General features: G+C 38.0%; 1 protein-coding gene across 3 annotated transcripts in view; it reads right to left on the bottom strand.

Annotated features, from left to right (window-relative positions):
- The window catches only part of ASB15 (ankyrin repeat and SOCS box containing 15), a 105,169-nt gene extending 88,626 nt beyond the window's left edge, over nt 1-16,543 (bottom strand). For all 3 annotated transcript variants that reach the window (XM_060196505.1, XM_060196507.1, XM_060196506.1), the window contains exon 1: nt 16,396-16,543. The gene's annotated coding sequence lies outside the window, so the exon portion shown is untranslated. The remainder of the gene's footprint in view (nt 1-16,395) is intronic.
- Between the last annotated feature and the right edge of the window lie 965 nt (nt 16,544-17,508).

Genomic DNA, 17,508 nt, shown 5'->3' with positions numbered 1-17,508 from the left:
GCAATACCTGAAGCTTCTTTTCTTTTCTTTCTTTTTTTGCTATGTTGGCACTACGAACCCACTACTCCCAGAGGCCATTTTTTCATTTGATTGGATAGGACAGAGAGAAATTGAGAGAGGAGGGGGGAAATAAAGAGAGAGAGAAAGAGAAAGATAGACACCTGTAGACCTGCTTCATCACTTGTGAAGTGACCCAACCCCTCACCCCCAGAGGCTCCAACAGGGATCTTTGGCCTTTATACTATGTGCATCACTGCCAGACTACACTGAGGCTTAATGGTTAAGTTTGTCAAACTAGTTTTGCTTATCTCAAGTTTCAAAAAACAAAATTTTAATTTTTAAAAAACTTAAAAAAATATTTATTCCCTTTTTTTTTGCCCTTGTTTTCTTTTAATTTTTTATTTATAAAAAGGAAACACTGACAAAACCTTAGGGTAAGAGGGGTACAACTTCACACAATTCCACCACCAGACCTCTATATGCCAACCCCTCACCTGATAGCTTTCCTACTCTTTAACCCTCTGGGAGTACGGACCCAAGATCATTGTGGGATGCAGAAGGTTGAAGGTCTGGCTTCTGTAACTGCTTCCTTGCTGAGCATGGGCATTGCCAGGCCGATCCATACTCCCAGCCTGTCTCTCTATTTCCCTAGTGGGAAGGGGCTTGGGGGAAGCGGAGGTCCAAGGCACATTGGTGGGGTTGTCTGCCCAGGGAAGTATGGCCGCATCCTGGAACCTAGTGGCTGAAAAGAGAGTTAATATACAAAGCCAAATAAAATGTTGGACAATTATGGAATAATTAAAGGCTGGAATAGTGTATGTGAAGCATTGGGGGGGGGTCCTCCATTTTTGTAGATAGCTAGTAGGCAAATTTTAGTTATATTTCAAAGGGCCTGCAGCGATACTAGTGTTTTTTGTTTGTTTGTTTGTTTGTTTTTTTGCCTGAGCCTGAAATCTGATATGCAGGTGAATCCTAATTATTGTCTGGGGAGATGATGTCATGGCTGGAAAAAGGACCAGAAAACTGGATCGAGGAAGAGAGTAGCTCCCTAATATGGGAAAGGAGTATAAATATTACTGTAAAGGGTTCACGGAAGATGGCAGACTGAGAAGCTGCTAGTGGCTTGAGCTCTGACCACATCTTCTGGAAACGGTAGGATTTTCTGCCTTTAGTAGGCCAGTCAATAAGGGGTCCTAGCGGTGACACCAAGGAGATGACTATAACTTAATTTGGGTTAAGAAATAGAGTAGAAAAAAAGGAAAATAAATTTTTTTCCATTTAATTATTAAGCACACCCCCTCCCTCTTCCCCCCCCATAACCAGTCCCTGGGGACCAGCTCCTAGCAGGCTCCCCTGCTGAGCTTCTGTCTTTACCAAATTCCTATCCTACCAGGGAGTATCATTCATTCTAAGTCTATACCCTTCTATAACCTCTGGCCTTTTTTCTTTCTAAATAGCCAACCCCCCCACCTCACCCCACATAGCTAATTAAATAATTAAAAATAAATAAATAAATAAAACTCTTACCTTTCACTGCTCTTTTATGACTGTTCTTTTTCTTATCTTTTTCATTTTTCTCTCTCTTTTTTTTTCTTTTTCTCATTCTTGTCATCCTTTCTTCCTTAATCCTACAGCTTCCAAAGCCACAGGCCCCAGCCCCCACATCACCAAACAGTGTGCTTTTTTGAATTCACTGATACACATTTGGGAATTATTTGGGGGAAGAATTCTGACTCAGTGTGGACTCTCACTGAAAGTGTCTCTGCTCAACTTCCCTTCCTCCTTTAGCCACCCCTAGAATATACAGTGGATAGTAGATTTGCATAACTGTCTATTTCAGCTATCCTTGTCTACTCCTGAGGTTTTTTTTTTTTTTCTCATTCTTAACAATGAGCTGCCTTTGATCACGAGGTTTGATGTAATCTGGGACAGGGTTTTTTTTTTTCTTTTACCATGCTCTATTTTATTATTAACATTATATAAAGGCATATATCATCCCCCCCCTTTTAGGTTGATCACAATTAACTCTTAGGGTATCTTTCATTGCTAGGGTAGTGGGCATCTTATCTATTGTGGGAGGAACTTGTCTCTTAACTCCTACCTCCTCTACAGACTCTCCCCTCCCTCCTCCTCCTAGCTAATTAAAAAAATTAAATTGAATTAAATTAAAAATAAAGTAATCAAAAAAAACCTTTCCTTGCTCTTTAATTACAGCTCTTTTATCTTTTCCCATTTCTCTCACTTGTCTCTTTTTTTTTATCTTGTCATACAATTCTTCGTTCGTTCTTCTTTGCCTTTCTGAATTTCTGAATTATTTTGGGGAAGAAATCTGACTCAGAGTGGACTCTCTATGTGTGAATCTCTCCTCTACTTACATTTCCCCTCTTGTTACCCCTAGAATATACAGTGGATAGTAGATTTGCATAACTGTCTATTCTTGCTATCCCTTCTTTCTTTTCTCTTTCTTATTCACTGGGATTTGGTTACTATTTTTTCACGGACTGGAGAAATTGTTTGGCTAACTGTTAACGATTAAACTGCTTCAATACTGGCTTCAGTTGCTACTGTAATTCCTGAGGTTGGTGAGTGCAATTATCATAAAGGTATTTAGTACAGTGTTGCTTGTACTCAAGACACAATAGCTGCGGAACAACAGAGCATAAAAAAAGAAACATATAAATAAAAAAAATGGGTAGATCAAAAACAAATAAAACTGCCACTCCAATGAATGAAGACAAGAGCCCAGAAGAAACTATAAATCATCCAGAAGTAACCATAGATAAGAAAAGTATCCAAGCAATAATAAATTTATTAATCACAGAAATAAAAACAACATTGGAGGAAAGGAATGGCAGTATTAGGGAAACAACAGTTGAGACCCCAAGGAAAATACTGATTATCTTAAGGCAATTAGAGAACTGAAAGCTGAAATAGCTGTAATGAAGAAAGAAGCTGAGGCAACGGAAAGCAGACTAACAGAAGCAGAAAACAGAATTAGTCAGACAGAGGATGAGTTAGAGAAAATGAAGAAAGAGGTGAAAGAGCTTGAAAAGAGATGGAGAGACACTGAAAACAACAACAGAGACATATGGGATGATCTCAAAAGAAATAACATTCGTATAATTGGCCTGCCAGAGGAAGAAAGAGAGGAAGGGGAAGCAAATATTCTAGAGGAAATAATAGAAGAAAAATTACCAGACATGAATAACAGAAAGGACATCAAGATTCAAGAGGCCCAGAGAGTACCAAACAGAATCCACCCAGAACTGAAGACACCAAGACACATCATAGTCACAATGAGAAGAAGTAAGGATAAAGAAAGGATCCTAAAGGCTGTAAGAGAGAAACAAAAAGTCACATATAGGGGAAAACCCATAAGATTATCTGCAGACTTCTCCACTCAAACTCTAAAAGCCACAAGAGAATGGCAAGATATCTATCAAGCCCTGAATGAAAAAGGGTTTCAACCAAGGATAATATATCCTGCTAGACTTTCATTCAAACTAGATGGAGGGATCAAAACCTTCTTAGACAAAAAACAGTTAAAGGAGGCAACCATCACCAAACTGGCCCTGAAAGAGGTTCTAAAAGGCCTCTTATAAACAAGAACATCACTATAATACTTGCAATATATCAGAGCAAACAAAAAAAAATTTTTTTTGAACAATGGCACTACAAGATAAACACAGACTTAAAGTGAAAGGATGGAAAACTATCATACAGCTAACGGACCACAAAAAAGGGCAGGAACAGCCTGTCTCATCTCAGACACGATAGATTTTAAATTAAATAAAGTAATAAAAGATAGGCAAGGACATTACATAATGATTAGAGGATCAATCAGCCAAGAAGACTTAACAATCATTAACATCTATGCACCCAATGAGGGACCATCTAAATACATCAAGCACTTAGTGAAAGAATTTCAAAAATACATCAATAGTAATACAACAATAGTGGAAGACTTCAATACCCCACTCTCACACTTAGACAGATCAACAAAGCAGAGAACCAACAAAGATGCAAGAGAATTGAATGAAGAGATTGACAGACTAGACCTCTTGGACATTTTCAGAGTCCTTCACCCCAAAAAACTGGAATACACCTTCTTTTCAAATCCACATAACACATACTCAAGGATAGACCACATGTTAGGCCACAAAGACAGCATCAATAATTTCAAGAACATTGAAATCATCCCAAGTATCTTCTCTGACCACAGTGGAGTAAAACTAACATTAACAACAAACAGACAATTATTAAAAGCCACAGAATTTGGAAACTAAACAACATACTCCTTAAGAACCACTGGGTCAGACATTCACTCAAGCAGGAAATTCAAATGTTCCTGGAAACAAATGAGAATGAAGACACAACCTATCAAAATATTTGGGACACAACTAAAGCAGTACTGAGAGGGAAACTTATAGCCATACAATCACATATTAAACACCAAGAAGAAGCTCAAATGAACGACCTTACTGCACACCTCAAGGACTTAGAGGAAGAAGAACAAAGGAACCCTAAAGCATCCAGAAGGACAGAAATCACTTAAGTTAGAGCAGAAATAAACAACATCGAAAATAAAAGAACCATACAAAAGATCAATGAAGCCAAATGTTGGATCTTTGAAAGATTAAACAAAATTGACAAACCCCTAGCCAGACTCACCAAACAAAAAAGAGAGAAGACTCAAATTAAAAGAATTGTAAACGATGGAGGAGATATCACAACTGACACCACAGAAATCCAGAGAATCCTGTGAAACTTCTATGAAGAACTATATGCCACCAAGCTAGAGAATCTGGAAGAAATGGAACAATTCCTAGAAGCATATGCCCTTCCAAAATTGAACCAAGAAGAACTACAAAATCTAAATGCACCAATCACAGACAAAGAAATTGAAACCATTATTAAGAACCTCCCCAACAACAAAAGTCCTGGACCAGATGGCTTCACAAATGAATTCTACAAAATTTTCAGGAAACAGTTAGTACCCATACTTCTTAAGCTTTTCCATAAGATTGAAGAAACAGGAATACTCCCTTCCATCTTCTATGAAGCCAACATCACCCTGATACCAAAAGCTGATAGGGACACAACAAAAAAGGAAAACTACAGACCAATATCTCTGATGAAAATAGATGCCAAAATATTAAACAAGATCTTGGCCAACCAGATACAGCAACATATCAAAAAGATTGTTCATCACGACCAAGTGGGATTCATCCCAGGAATGCAAGGCTGGTTCAACATCCGTAAGTCAATCAATGTCATTCACCACTTTTATTTTCATCAATAAAAGCAAAGGCAAAAACCACATGATTATCTCAATAGATGCAGAGAAAGCCTTTGACAAAATCCAACACCCATTCATGCTCAAAACTCAACAAAAATGGGAATAGATGAGAAATTCCTCAAGATAGTGGAGTCTATATATAGCAAACCTATAGCCAACATCATACTCAATGGACAGAAGCTGAAAGCATTCCCCTTCAGATCGGGGACTAGACAGGACTGTCCACTGTCACCATTACTCTTCAACATAGTATTGGAAGTTCTTGCCATAGCAATCAGGCAAGAGAAACAAATCAAAGGAATACAGATTGGAAGGGAAGAAGTGAAGCTCTCACTATTTGCAGATGATATGATAAGTTTACATATAAAAACCTAAAGAATCCAGCAGAGAACTACTGGAAGTTATTAGGCAATATAGCAAGGTATCAGGCTACAAAATCAATGTAGAAAAATCACTGGCATCTTTATGTAAACACTAAATCTGAAGAAGAACACATTGAGAAATCATTTCCATTCACTGTTTCAGCAAATCAATCAAATACCTAGGAATAAAGTTGACCAAAGAAGTGAAAGACGTGTATGCTGAAAACTATGAGTCGCTACTCAAGGAAACAGAAACTGATACCAAGAAATGGGAAGACATCCCATGCTCATGAATTGGAAGAATAAATATCATCAAAATGAATATTCTCCCCAGAGCCATATACAAATTTAATGCAATACCCATCAAAGTTCCACCAGGCTTCTTTAAGAGAATAGAACAAACACTACAATCATTTATCTGGAACCTAAAAACACCTAGAATTGCCAAAACCCTCTTGAGGAAAAGAAACAGAAATGGAGGCATCACACTCCCAGACCTTAAACTATATTATAAAGCCATCATCATCAAAACAGTATGCTACTGGAACAAAAATAGGCACACAGACCAGTGGAACAGAATTGAAAGCCCAGAGATAAATCCCCACACCTATGGACATCTAATCTTTGATAAGGGGGCCCAAAGCATTAAATGGAAGGAGACTCTCTTCAATAAATGGTGCTGGGGAAACTGGGTTGTAACACGCAGAAGAATGAAATTGAACCGCTTTATCTCACCAGAAACAAAAATCAACTCCAAATGGATCAAAGACCTAGATGTCAGACCAGAAACAATCAAATACTTAGAGGAAAACATTGGTAAAACAGTTTCCCACATACACCTCAAGGACATCTTTGATGAATCAAACCCAATTGCAAGGAAGACTAAAGCAGAAACAAACCAATGGGACTACATCAAATTGAAAAGCTTCTGCACATCCAAAGAAACTATTAAACAAACAAAGAGACCCCTCGCAGAATGGGAGAAGATCTTCACATGCCATACATCAGACAAGAAACTAATCACCAAAATATATAAAGAGCTCAGCAAACTTAACACCAAAAAAGCAAATGACCCCATCCAAAAATGGGCAGAGGATATGAACAAAACATTCACTACAGAGGAGATCCAAAAGTCTAACAAACATATGAAAAATTGCTCTTGGTCACTGATTGTCAGAGAAATGCAAATTAAGACAACATTGAGATACCACCTCACTCCTGTAAGAATGGCATACATCAAAAAGGACAGCAGCAACAAATGCTGGAGACATTGTGGGGACAGAGGAACCCTTTTACAGTGCTGGTGGGAATGTAAATTGGTCCAGCCTCTGTGGAGAGCAGTCTGGAAAACTCTCAGAAGGCTAAACATGGACCTTCCATATGATCCAGTAATTCCTCTCCTGGGGTTATACCCCAAGGACTCCATAATACCCAACCAAAAAGAGGTGTGTACTCCTATGTTCATAGCAGCACAATTCATAATAGCTGGGAAGCAACCCAGGTGCCCAACAACAGATGAGTGGCTGAGAAAGCTGTGGTATATATACACAATGGAATACTATGCAGCTATCAAGAACAATGAACCCACCTTCTCTGACCCATCTTGGACAGAGCTAGAAGGAATTATGTTAAGTGAGCTAAGTCAGAAAGATAAAGATGAGTATGGGATGATCCCACTCATCAACAGAAGTTGAATAAGAAGATCTGAAATGGAAACTAAAAACAGGAGTTGACCAAATTGTAAGTAGGGCATCAAAGTAAAAACCCTGTGGTGAGGTGTAGACATGCAGCTTCCTGGGCCAATGGGGGTTGCAGTGAGTGGGAGGGATGGGTCACAGTCTTTTGGTGGTGGGAATGGTGTTTATGTACACTCTTAGTAAAATGTAGTCATATAAATCAATAGTTAATTAATACTAGAGGGGGGAAATTAATTGTGTCTCGAAGTTTTTCAAAACACAAACTGAATCTTTTCAATATATATGCTGTGTAATTGATATGCAGACTCTCTCAAAAGGCTATACCAAGTAGATCAGATGCAACCAATAGCACATCTATATACAAGATACTGGGTACTGTACAGCAAACCCTAACAAAAGGGCTTTTCAAAATTAACCCAATTACCAAATAATGTGATGATAACATTAACTATTGATTGTCTTTTTGAACCCTAAGACAGCAGGAACCTCACATCTCCACTATAGAGCCTCTACTTCCCCCAGTCCTGGAACCCTTGGATAGGGCCCACTTTCCCGTATGCCTCTCCCAATCCATATCAAATAATATTGCATCTGCCGATGACAACCTAACCAACACAACGATTGCCACCTCAACATGCTTCAGCACAGACTGTGTCCAGAGACTTCACATGTGGAATGACAAACCCGTCAGCTTCATTACTCGGGTGAGACCTTTCCTTTCACAGTATACTCTAATTCCATCTCAGGTGGTTTCTAACAAAGTCCCAAAACCTAGATATACACCAGTTTCTGTGAGAGAGAGCATATGTTCACATGTATCCGTAAACTACTGCAAAATATATACCTGAAAGTAGAAGTACACTAGAGTTTGCAGAGAGTACCCCCCTAACACTTCCTCTCCATTATTCCAACCTTTGGGTCCATGATTGCTCAACAATTTGTTTGGCTTCGCATTTTAACTCTCTTTTCAGTCACCAGGTTCCAGATGTCATCAGGATGCCGGCCTGGCTTCCCTAGACTGAAAACCCCACCAATGTGTCCTGGAGCCCCGCTTCACCAGAGACACACACTACTAGGGAAAGAGAGAGGCAGACTGGGAATATGGACCGACCAGTCAACGCCTATGTTCAGCGTGGAAGCAATTACAGAAGCCAGACCTTCTACCTTCTGCAACCCACAATCACCCTGGGTCCATGCTCCCAGTGGGATAGAGAATGGGAAAGCTATCAGGGGAGGGGGTGGGATATGGAGATTGGGTGGTGGGAATTGTGTGTAATTGTACCCCTCCTACCCTATGGTTTTGTTAATTAATCCTTTCTTAAATAATAAATAAATAAATAAATAAATATTACTGTAAACCCTATCAATTTGATGTGATCTGGGGCCCATAATTAGATTAGGAGCCTGTGTGACCTCTGCATCCCTCTAGATCTGAGCTCACATTCTGTGGTCATGAGTAGGAACATTCCATGCTGCCCCAGTATCGACCCATCTTCCTCAGGTGTAGCATAGAGTATGTTGTCCACCCTCCCTTCAGAGGATGGAACATTCTCTACCATTGTTGATCCAGTTTGAGGGCAAGGTCCCATGGGGGCCCCCAAAGGGTCTATTTTGTTGTTCCTGATAGAGATGACTGGAAACAATGGAGAGAGGGATTTATTTGAGGTCTAGGCCCATCAAGTCTGTTTGGGAGACTCAGGACTCCCCGATTAGGGCCCCAGTTGGTGGAATGGCCTAATAGTGACTAAGGAGTCATTGTTAAAGTATGCCAGTCTCTTGTCCTTATTCAGCTTTTTCAGTCCTTGCTTTGCTAAAGTTAGCTTTGGAGTGAGTGAGAGAACTATAATACGAAGTCTTGAGGAGGGCCCTTGTTGTTTTTTTATTGTTGTAGTTATTATTGTTGTTGTTATTGTTGTTGTCGTTGTTGGATAGGACAGAGAGAAATGGAGAGAGGAGAGGAAGACAGAAGGGGGGAGAGAAAGAGAGACACCTGCAGACCTGTTTCACCATCTGTGAAGCAACTCCAATGCAGGCAGGGAGCTGGGGGCTCGAACTGGGATCCTTATGCACTCCTTGCACTTTGCGCGACGTGCACTTAACCCACTGCGCTACCCTCCTGACTCCCTAACAAAATTTTTAATTCTCTATTAGTTTGTTATCACCAGGACTTTACTCATATGAAATGATTTTTCCCCCAGGGAGAGAGAGAGAGAGAGACAGAGATACAGAGAGACAGAGAGAAAGGGACACATACCACAATACCAAAGTTTGCTTCAGTGTGTGTTTGTAGATCTGAATCTGGGTTGGGCACATGAAAAAGCAGATGCACTAACCAGGTGAGCTATCTTGCCAGTTTTCTAATAGTTATTTTCAAGATAAATTTAATCATAATATAAAATAACAAGATGCATGTTAGCTTTTGAATATACATAGAATAGGATAGAGGTTTAGGTTCACAACTATGTGGATTTCTAGAGTAATACAGATTTACAAAAGAGAATGAAGCAAGAATGGCCTTTGAGGGGTGGGGAGTGGTGGTTATGCAAAGAGACTCTGATGTCTGAGGCTCCAAAGTCCCAGGTTCAGTCCCTTGCATGGCCATAAGCCAGAGCTGAGCAGTAAATTTTATCCAATGGACTAGTCATCCATAATTAAATCAATAACAAAAGTAAAATAAAGTAGAATAGAATGGCCTGTGAAAAGACAACTTATTAATAGATTAATTATTTCTATGATTTCAAACTAGTATGATAATACAACTGTTTTTTTTTTTTTTGCTTAATTATCATTGAGAAAGAAACACACACATTGAAGGATCACTATGATATATGGGGCCAGTATTCAACTCAGAGCCCCAGCCATGCAAGTATGCGCTCAACTGGTTGAGTCACCACTCAGTTCAATAAAATTTTTTAAAAGTCTTATCTTTATATGTACATATTTACATGTATTTATATTTAGATAGAGACAGAGAAGGCAGAGAAAGAGACAGAGAGAGAGAGATCGAGGCCACAGAAGCAAATCTATCTTCAATGTGGTAGGGGCTGGGTTTGAACCAGGGTCATTCACAGCAAAGCAGCACACTATCCAAATGAGCTCTTTTCCAGTCCTAAAAGGCTTTATTTTGATCTGTCATTCTATGTATAGGAATATATTGTCTGGAAAGATATGTAGACAGATTTATATGTAAAAATACTTATCTCAACCATTTAAAACTACCACAACAGTAGGTCAGGCACAGCGGGTTAAGCGCATGTAGTGCAAAGCACAAGGACCAGCATAAGGATCCCAGTTCCAGCCCCTGGCTCCCCATCTGCAGGGGAGTCGCTTCACAGGCAGTGAAGCAAGTCTTCAGGTGTCTATCTTTCTCTTCCCCTCCTCTCTCCATTTCTCTCTGTCCTATTCAATATCGAATGACACCAACAACAACACTAATAACCACAACAAGGCTACAACAACAAGGGCAACAAAAGGGGGAAAAATGGTCTCCAGCAGCAGTGAATTCTTGGTGCAGGCACTGAGCCCCAGCAATAACCCTGGAGGCAAAAAAAAAACAAACCCTACCACAACATTAAAAACTAATACAGCATGTTCAATAAGTGATAGTTTGCATTATTGTGTAACTCAAAAGTAGAAAGCCACAGTTTATTAAAACTCATATTCTAGGTCAGGGATGTAATCTCCTAGTAGAGTAAGTACATTTTTGGTATGTATGAGGCCCCAGGTTCGTATCCTTGAGACCAATAAATCAATTAAATAAAATGTATATTTGATGAATATCAATACCACAGATTAAGGATCATATATGAGAATGGTTTTCATTTGAGAAACACAACCAGTTACTTTCAAGGGACTAAGGTTGACTTGAAAGAACCAATGTTTATGAAGCCCTCCAGAAAACCAACCTATATATTACTTGGAAGACTGAATCTTACAGGTGGTCAGGTAAGTCACTTTCTAGGATACCAGCGACCTTCATGGCAATGAGAAGAGAAGAAATTGTCCAAATTTAGAGTAAAGCAAGTGGGGAGAAATTTTAAGTCTAGGAAGGCGCATAAATCTGATTTACTTCCTTGAATCCTCCAAGTAATCTCAATTACTTATTAGTTTTCATCTTCTATTTTTCATGAGACTAAGACCAAAAGTTTGTCACTAAGCAACATAGTAAAGTGGCAGCTATAAAATCAATGTACGAAAATCAGTGCTATTCCTCTATACAAACACTAAACTAGTAGAAGAAATCGATCCCTTCTACTGTAGTAGTAAAATAATCAGGTATCTAGAAATAAAGCTAACAAAGGAGGTGCAGGGAGTCAGGCATCGGGTTAAGCTCATGTGGCACAAAATGCAAAGATCGGCATAAGGATCTTGGTTCAAGCCGCCTACTCCCCACCTGTAAGGTGGCTATCTTTCTCTCCTCTTCTCTGTCTTCCCCTCCTCTCTCCATTTTTCTCTGTCCTATCTAGCAACAACAACATCAATAATAGCTACAACAATAAAAAAACAACAAGGACAACAAAAGGGAATAAATAAATATAAAAAAAACGAAGGAGGTGAAACACTTTTACAGTGAAAATTATGCATCATTTTTCAAGGAAAGAGAAAGGGATACAAAGAAATGAAAAGATTTTCCGGGGGCCAGGTTAGTAGTTAAGTGCATGCATTACCATGCACAAAGACCCAGGTTCAAACCCCTGGTCCCCACCTGAATGGGGAAAGCTTCACAACCAGTGAAGTAGGTCTGTAGGTGTTTCTCTATCTCTTTCTCTATCTGCAACCCCTCTCAGTTTCTATTTTGTCAAATAAAATAAAGTTTAAAAATAAATAACAAAAAAGAGATATTCTATACCCATGAATTAGAAGAACTAGCATATTAAAAATCACCATCCTGCAATCTGGAATGTGGTTCTATGAATAAAATGTTAGACTCTCAAACATGAAGTCCTGAATTTGACTCTTAGTAGTCTATGTACTAAAGTGATGCCTAGTTCTCTTTCTTGATCTCCTTAGCAAATAAACAAAATCTTTAAAAATAATAAAAAACAAAATGAAATAAAATGTATTTTAAAAAAGACTATCCTAGCCAAAGTCATATACAGATTTAATGTGATCCCAATCAAGGTCACACCAAATTCTTTAATGGACTAGAGCAAAAACTACTAAAGTCTATCTAGAACTTTATCTGCCAAAGCAATTTTAGAGAAAAAAAAAACAAAAAAACAGAGGCATCCCATTTCCTGACTTCAAATTATACTACAGAGCTACTGTAATCAGTACTGCCTAGTACTGGAGCAAGAACACAGACACAGGAGCCAGATAGTGGTGCTGGTTAAGTGCACACACAGGAGTGTGCAAGGACCTGTGCCAAAACCCTAGTCCCCAACTGCCAGGGGAAAGCTTCATGGGTGGTGAAGCAGGGCTGCAGGTTTTCCTCTCTCTTTCTTATCTCTCTATATCTCCCCTCTCCTCTCAATTTCTGTGTCTATTTAATAAATAAATAAATATAAAAAAATAGAGACACAGACCAGTGGAAAAGAATTGAAAGCCCAGAGATAGGTTCCCACACTGGTGGATAAAATGCTCATTAAAGAAGATCTTGAGAGTCAAAAGACATAGAAAAAAGGGGTCCAAAGTCACAGATTATCAGACAATGTAAATAAAGTTGGCAATGAGATAATACTTTACACTTGTAAGAATGTCACACATTAGAAAGGACAGAAACAAGTGTCGATGAGGATATAAGGAAAAAGGAACCATTTTACACTGCTGGTGTGGATGTAAATTGGCCCAATCCCTGTGGAAAACAGTTTGAAGATTTCTAAAAACAGCAGAAATACATACATATATATATATATTTTTAATTTTTTTAATTTACTTTATTTATTCCCTTTTGTTGCCCTTGTTGTTTTATTGTTGTAGTTATTATTGTTGTTGTCGTTGTTGGATAGGACAGAGAGAAATGGAGAGAGGAGGGGAAGACAGAGAGGAGGAGAGAAAGATAGACACCTGCAGACCTGCTTCACCGCCTGTGAAGCGACTCCCCTGCAGGTGGGGAGTTGGGGTTTGAACCGGGATCCTTATGCCGGTCCTTGTGCTTTGCGCCACCTGCGCTTAACCCGCTGCGCTACAGCCCGACTCCCTATTTTTAATTTTTTATATTTATTTTACCCATTTTGTTGCCTTTGATTTTATTGTTATTGTAGTTATTTTTGTTATTGTTATTGATGTTGTCGTTGTTAGATAGGACAGAGAGAAATGGAGAGACGAGGGGAAGACAGAGAGTGGGTGAGACAGATAGACACCTGCAGACCTGCTTCACTGTCTGTGAAGCAACTCCCCTGCAGGTGGGGAGCCAGATGCTCGAACTGGGACCCATATGCAGGTCCTTGCGCTTTGCTGCCATGTGCGCTTACTCACTATGCTACCGTCCAACTCTCTCATATATATATATGTAAATACATCAGCTATTAAAATGACTAAGTCATTTCTATTGCTTCATTTTGCATGGAACTTGAAGAAATTACATTAATTGAGATAAGCAAAATAAATAAATAAATAAACAAATAAGGACAAACTATGGATGATCTCACAAGTAGAATTTAAGAAACAAGGGCAGAAAGGAAAAACACAAAGTAAAATTTGGAGTCAGTGTGGTGTATTGCACCAAAACAAAGGACTCTTGGGAAGAGGGAGAAACGAGAGAGTGGAGAAGGAATTGGAGTCTTGATACATGATTGCAAAAAAAAAGGACCCCAGTTTGGGGTGAGAGTGTTTTGCAGATACCTATTATATGGAAATGAGAAATTGTACCCATGTGCCAATACATGCACTTTAAATTATTAATTCTCCAATAAAAATGGTATATTTTTAAAAAAGACATTTTTTAAAGGATCATGCCATGGATGCCACTGTAAAGATGCTTAATCTATCATGAAAAAAATGTATTTCTTTAAGCATCTCACAGGTAGGCATTTTGAAGTCTAATGAGTCTTCTCCCAAGGCCGGATAACTGTGCTTTCTTAACGCCTCCCTCACCATCTTGATTACTTTGCTGTAAAAACACACACATTTATCCATCTCTTTCTAAAAATGGCTCTAGACCATGGGCTTTGTTGGGAGCACAACAGTTGAAGTCAGATTAAGACAACATTTAGTGGGTATGATCACCTCTCTTTCTATAGACACCATGTTTAGATGAATTTGTTACACCTTTGTTTCAGAACCCTATTACACCCAGTTCTACAAGTCATCATCATTGTGGAGTTCTACGCAAAATTTAATTTAGCTCTATTGCATTCCCCTATTTTTTTTTTATGAGTTTTGTTCCAATTTGATAAAAAATCTAATGTACTCCAACTTCAAGTTTTGGCTCTATGTATAGATTTAATAAGCATGCTTTCAACGAGTCCACCTGCTTCATTGATGATAATACATATTAAAGACTGATACAGGGTAGAGGTCTTCAGGTTGACATTGGCATGTTATTCAACACCATTCAAATAAACCTGTTTATCCACTCACAAATCCTCTCAAGACATTACCATCAAGTATTATTGTCTCCTTTTTGATAATTAGACCTTCACCATAAAATAAAGACAATCACTTCGTTAAAAAATAAGTGCATCCACTTCATTTCCCATCTCAATCGAAAAGATAAAGGGATAGAGTTGATCTACTAAGTCTTGGGGGATTATTGTTTGTCCCCTAAAAGTTTTCACTAATTGCCCATTCACAAATACAAATTTGATGTCTGTTTTATTCCACAGCATTTGGACAATACTCTTGCTTGTTGCCTTTAAAGAATGCATTTCTGAATATTCTCCAGAGATACCAATATCTCTCTTTACTTCCAAGGATTAACAGAGAGTCAAACATATATCAGCTCAATAAATATTTGTTTTTATATAAAGTGTACTAATTATTACTTGTAACATCTATTGAGTATTTATCTGTAACACACATTAGACGAAGTACCTGGGTTAGATTAGATTGCGTCACTTAATTTACACAGTGCGTATTCCTCCAATTTTACAGATAAAGATACTGAATGATTGGATACTTTTTCCCTGCCCACACTGCTTAATGAGTGGTGGAGCTATGGATATAAATCTAATTATTGGACACTAGAGGCCACACAGAGTTAACTACTATACTATAACTGATAACTCAGCTACTCAGATGCAAATAGTGAAAAGAGAGTCTCACATTATAACCCCCAAAACCCATATGCTTCAAAGTTTTCTAAGAGTTTAAGTAAAACATCAGAAAACCTATCAAACTACTCTAGTGGGGATTTATGAATTTTAGACAAATTTTCATCTTAAGGTATTTCCACAAGAGAAAGTGAAAAAAATCATTTTTATGACAATCATTTAGTTCTTTCAGCGCAATGCAGTAAAAGAACTTCCTTGTACACATCATTGATATTTTATAAAATCACTTCATTATACATGTATATTGTTTCCAAGAAGTTATCTTTCCGCTTGAGGACCAGATGGGTGATTCTCAGATAAATCCAAGAACTTTCTAATCCCAAGTTTCAGAAGCAAATTTCCAATTTTGTTAATTCCTTTATCTGATTTAAAAGAATTTAAAGAAATTTTGATCTAACTATAAAATATCTACTTTTGGTAAGAAGTGATTAAATATCTTAATAGAAAATTATTTTAACTATTCACAGAAACCATTTAATTTTTTCTTAGAAACTAAAGTCAACCAAAGCACTTTTCTGAAGCTCTATTCTTTATATAGATATGACATTCCCTAAATTTTTTCCTTATCTGTTTTCTTTTTAAAAGCCCAGTATGTGTTCTTAAAAACATGCAACTGAGTTGATATTATATAATCAAATGAAAGAACTTTAGATTTACTCTGCAATTAGTAAAGTTCTAGATAGGTAAACTCACAGGTGATCAGTCTTAAAGAAAATAATAAGTAGCCATCACAATATGCATTTTCACCTATTCAAAATGCTCTAATACTAAATGATTCAATATACTGGTTGGTGAGCTACAAATGAAATATTTCATAATCTCACCTTTTGGAATGATCATCTTGTCATCCTTTTCCAGGGCCTTGCCTTCCTAAACCAGAGGAAGTGCCTTGGAGCCAATGTGTTCCTCTGTGTATCTAAAATTAAGTATCCAGTTGGTGGTTAAATTAAGATTTGACCTTGTACAACTGAAACATTAGTGGTTCCTGGCACTCAGTGAAGTATTACCCATGACTTCTCTAGACTCTCATCAAAAGAAACACAAGCCCACAGGGGTATAATAAGATTATCTGTGTGCTGATTGGTTCAAAGAGCTCTCAGGAAAACAAATGATCTGCCAACCCAGCTGCCATGAGGGTTCCTGCTAAAGGAACAAAACAAAACTCTTAAATAGAACTTTAAGACATTATAAAATTAGTTTTTCAAGAGACAAATATGTGAGTCAGTGCATCTGTACATCAAGATTAACACAGACCATTCCTCATTCTTCATTCCTCATTCTTCATCTCTTAGACTCAATGTCAGCATTCATTAAGTATAATCTCCTTGCTATATGAATTTACTGTTTCTACTTGATATACATTTATTAACTGTGAGTTTGATATGAAGATGGGGATGTGAGAATTAATGACATTTAGTCTAATAATTTTTATGTTGTTATAGGATACATATGATCTTATGAAAATTGTAACAAATATAGAGCAAGCAGAAAATAAAAGTGCTAATTGGGAAGGGATATCTGTTTTCTGTTCTAAAGCAATAAAATTTAGTGTCTAATTGACTTCCTAATGAAATTATTCTGATTTAAATTTGTTTTGACATAGTTATCCTTCAATTAAATTGGGTTACTGCCAACGTTCACAAAGTCATCTGGCTTCTGTCCCCCACCGCATTGCTAAATCAACTTCTAAAAAGGCCCTAGCAATTCCCTAGTGTGTAAGGTTGACAAACAAATTTGGAAAGGATTTATTTATTAGAGAGAGACATACACAGAGGGAGGAACAATATTCTATCATATGTGGTGAGGAAGAGCAAATTCAGGATCTCAAGTTTTCAAGTCCAGAGCTCTATTGCTGTGTACCCTCCTGGGACAAAAACAGGCAATTTTTGTGTCTTATTTCATGAATCTTTGTTGATTTGCTGCCACCAGCCTTCCAT

This window comes from Erinaceus europaeus, chromosome 8 (assembly GCF_950295315.1).
Source record: "Erinaceus europaeus chromosome 8, mEriEur2.1, whole genome shotgun sequence".
NCBI classification, from domain to species: domain Eukaryota; kingdom Metazoa; phylum Chordata; class Mammalia; order Eulipotyphla; family Erinaceidae; genus Erinaceus; species Erinaceus europaeus.
This window is presented reverse-complemented; position numbering and strand designations above follow the sequence as displayed.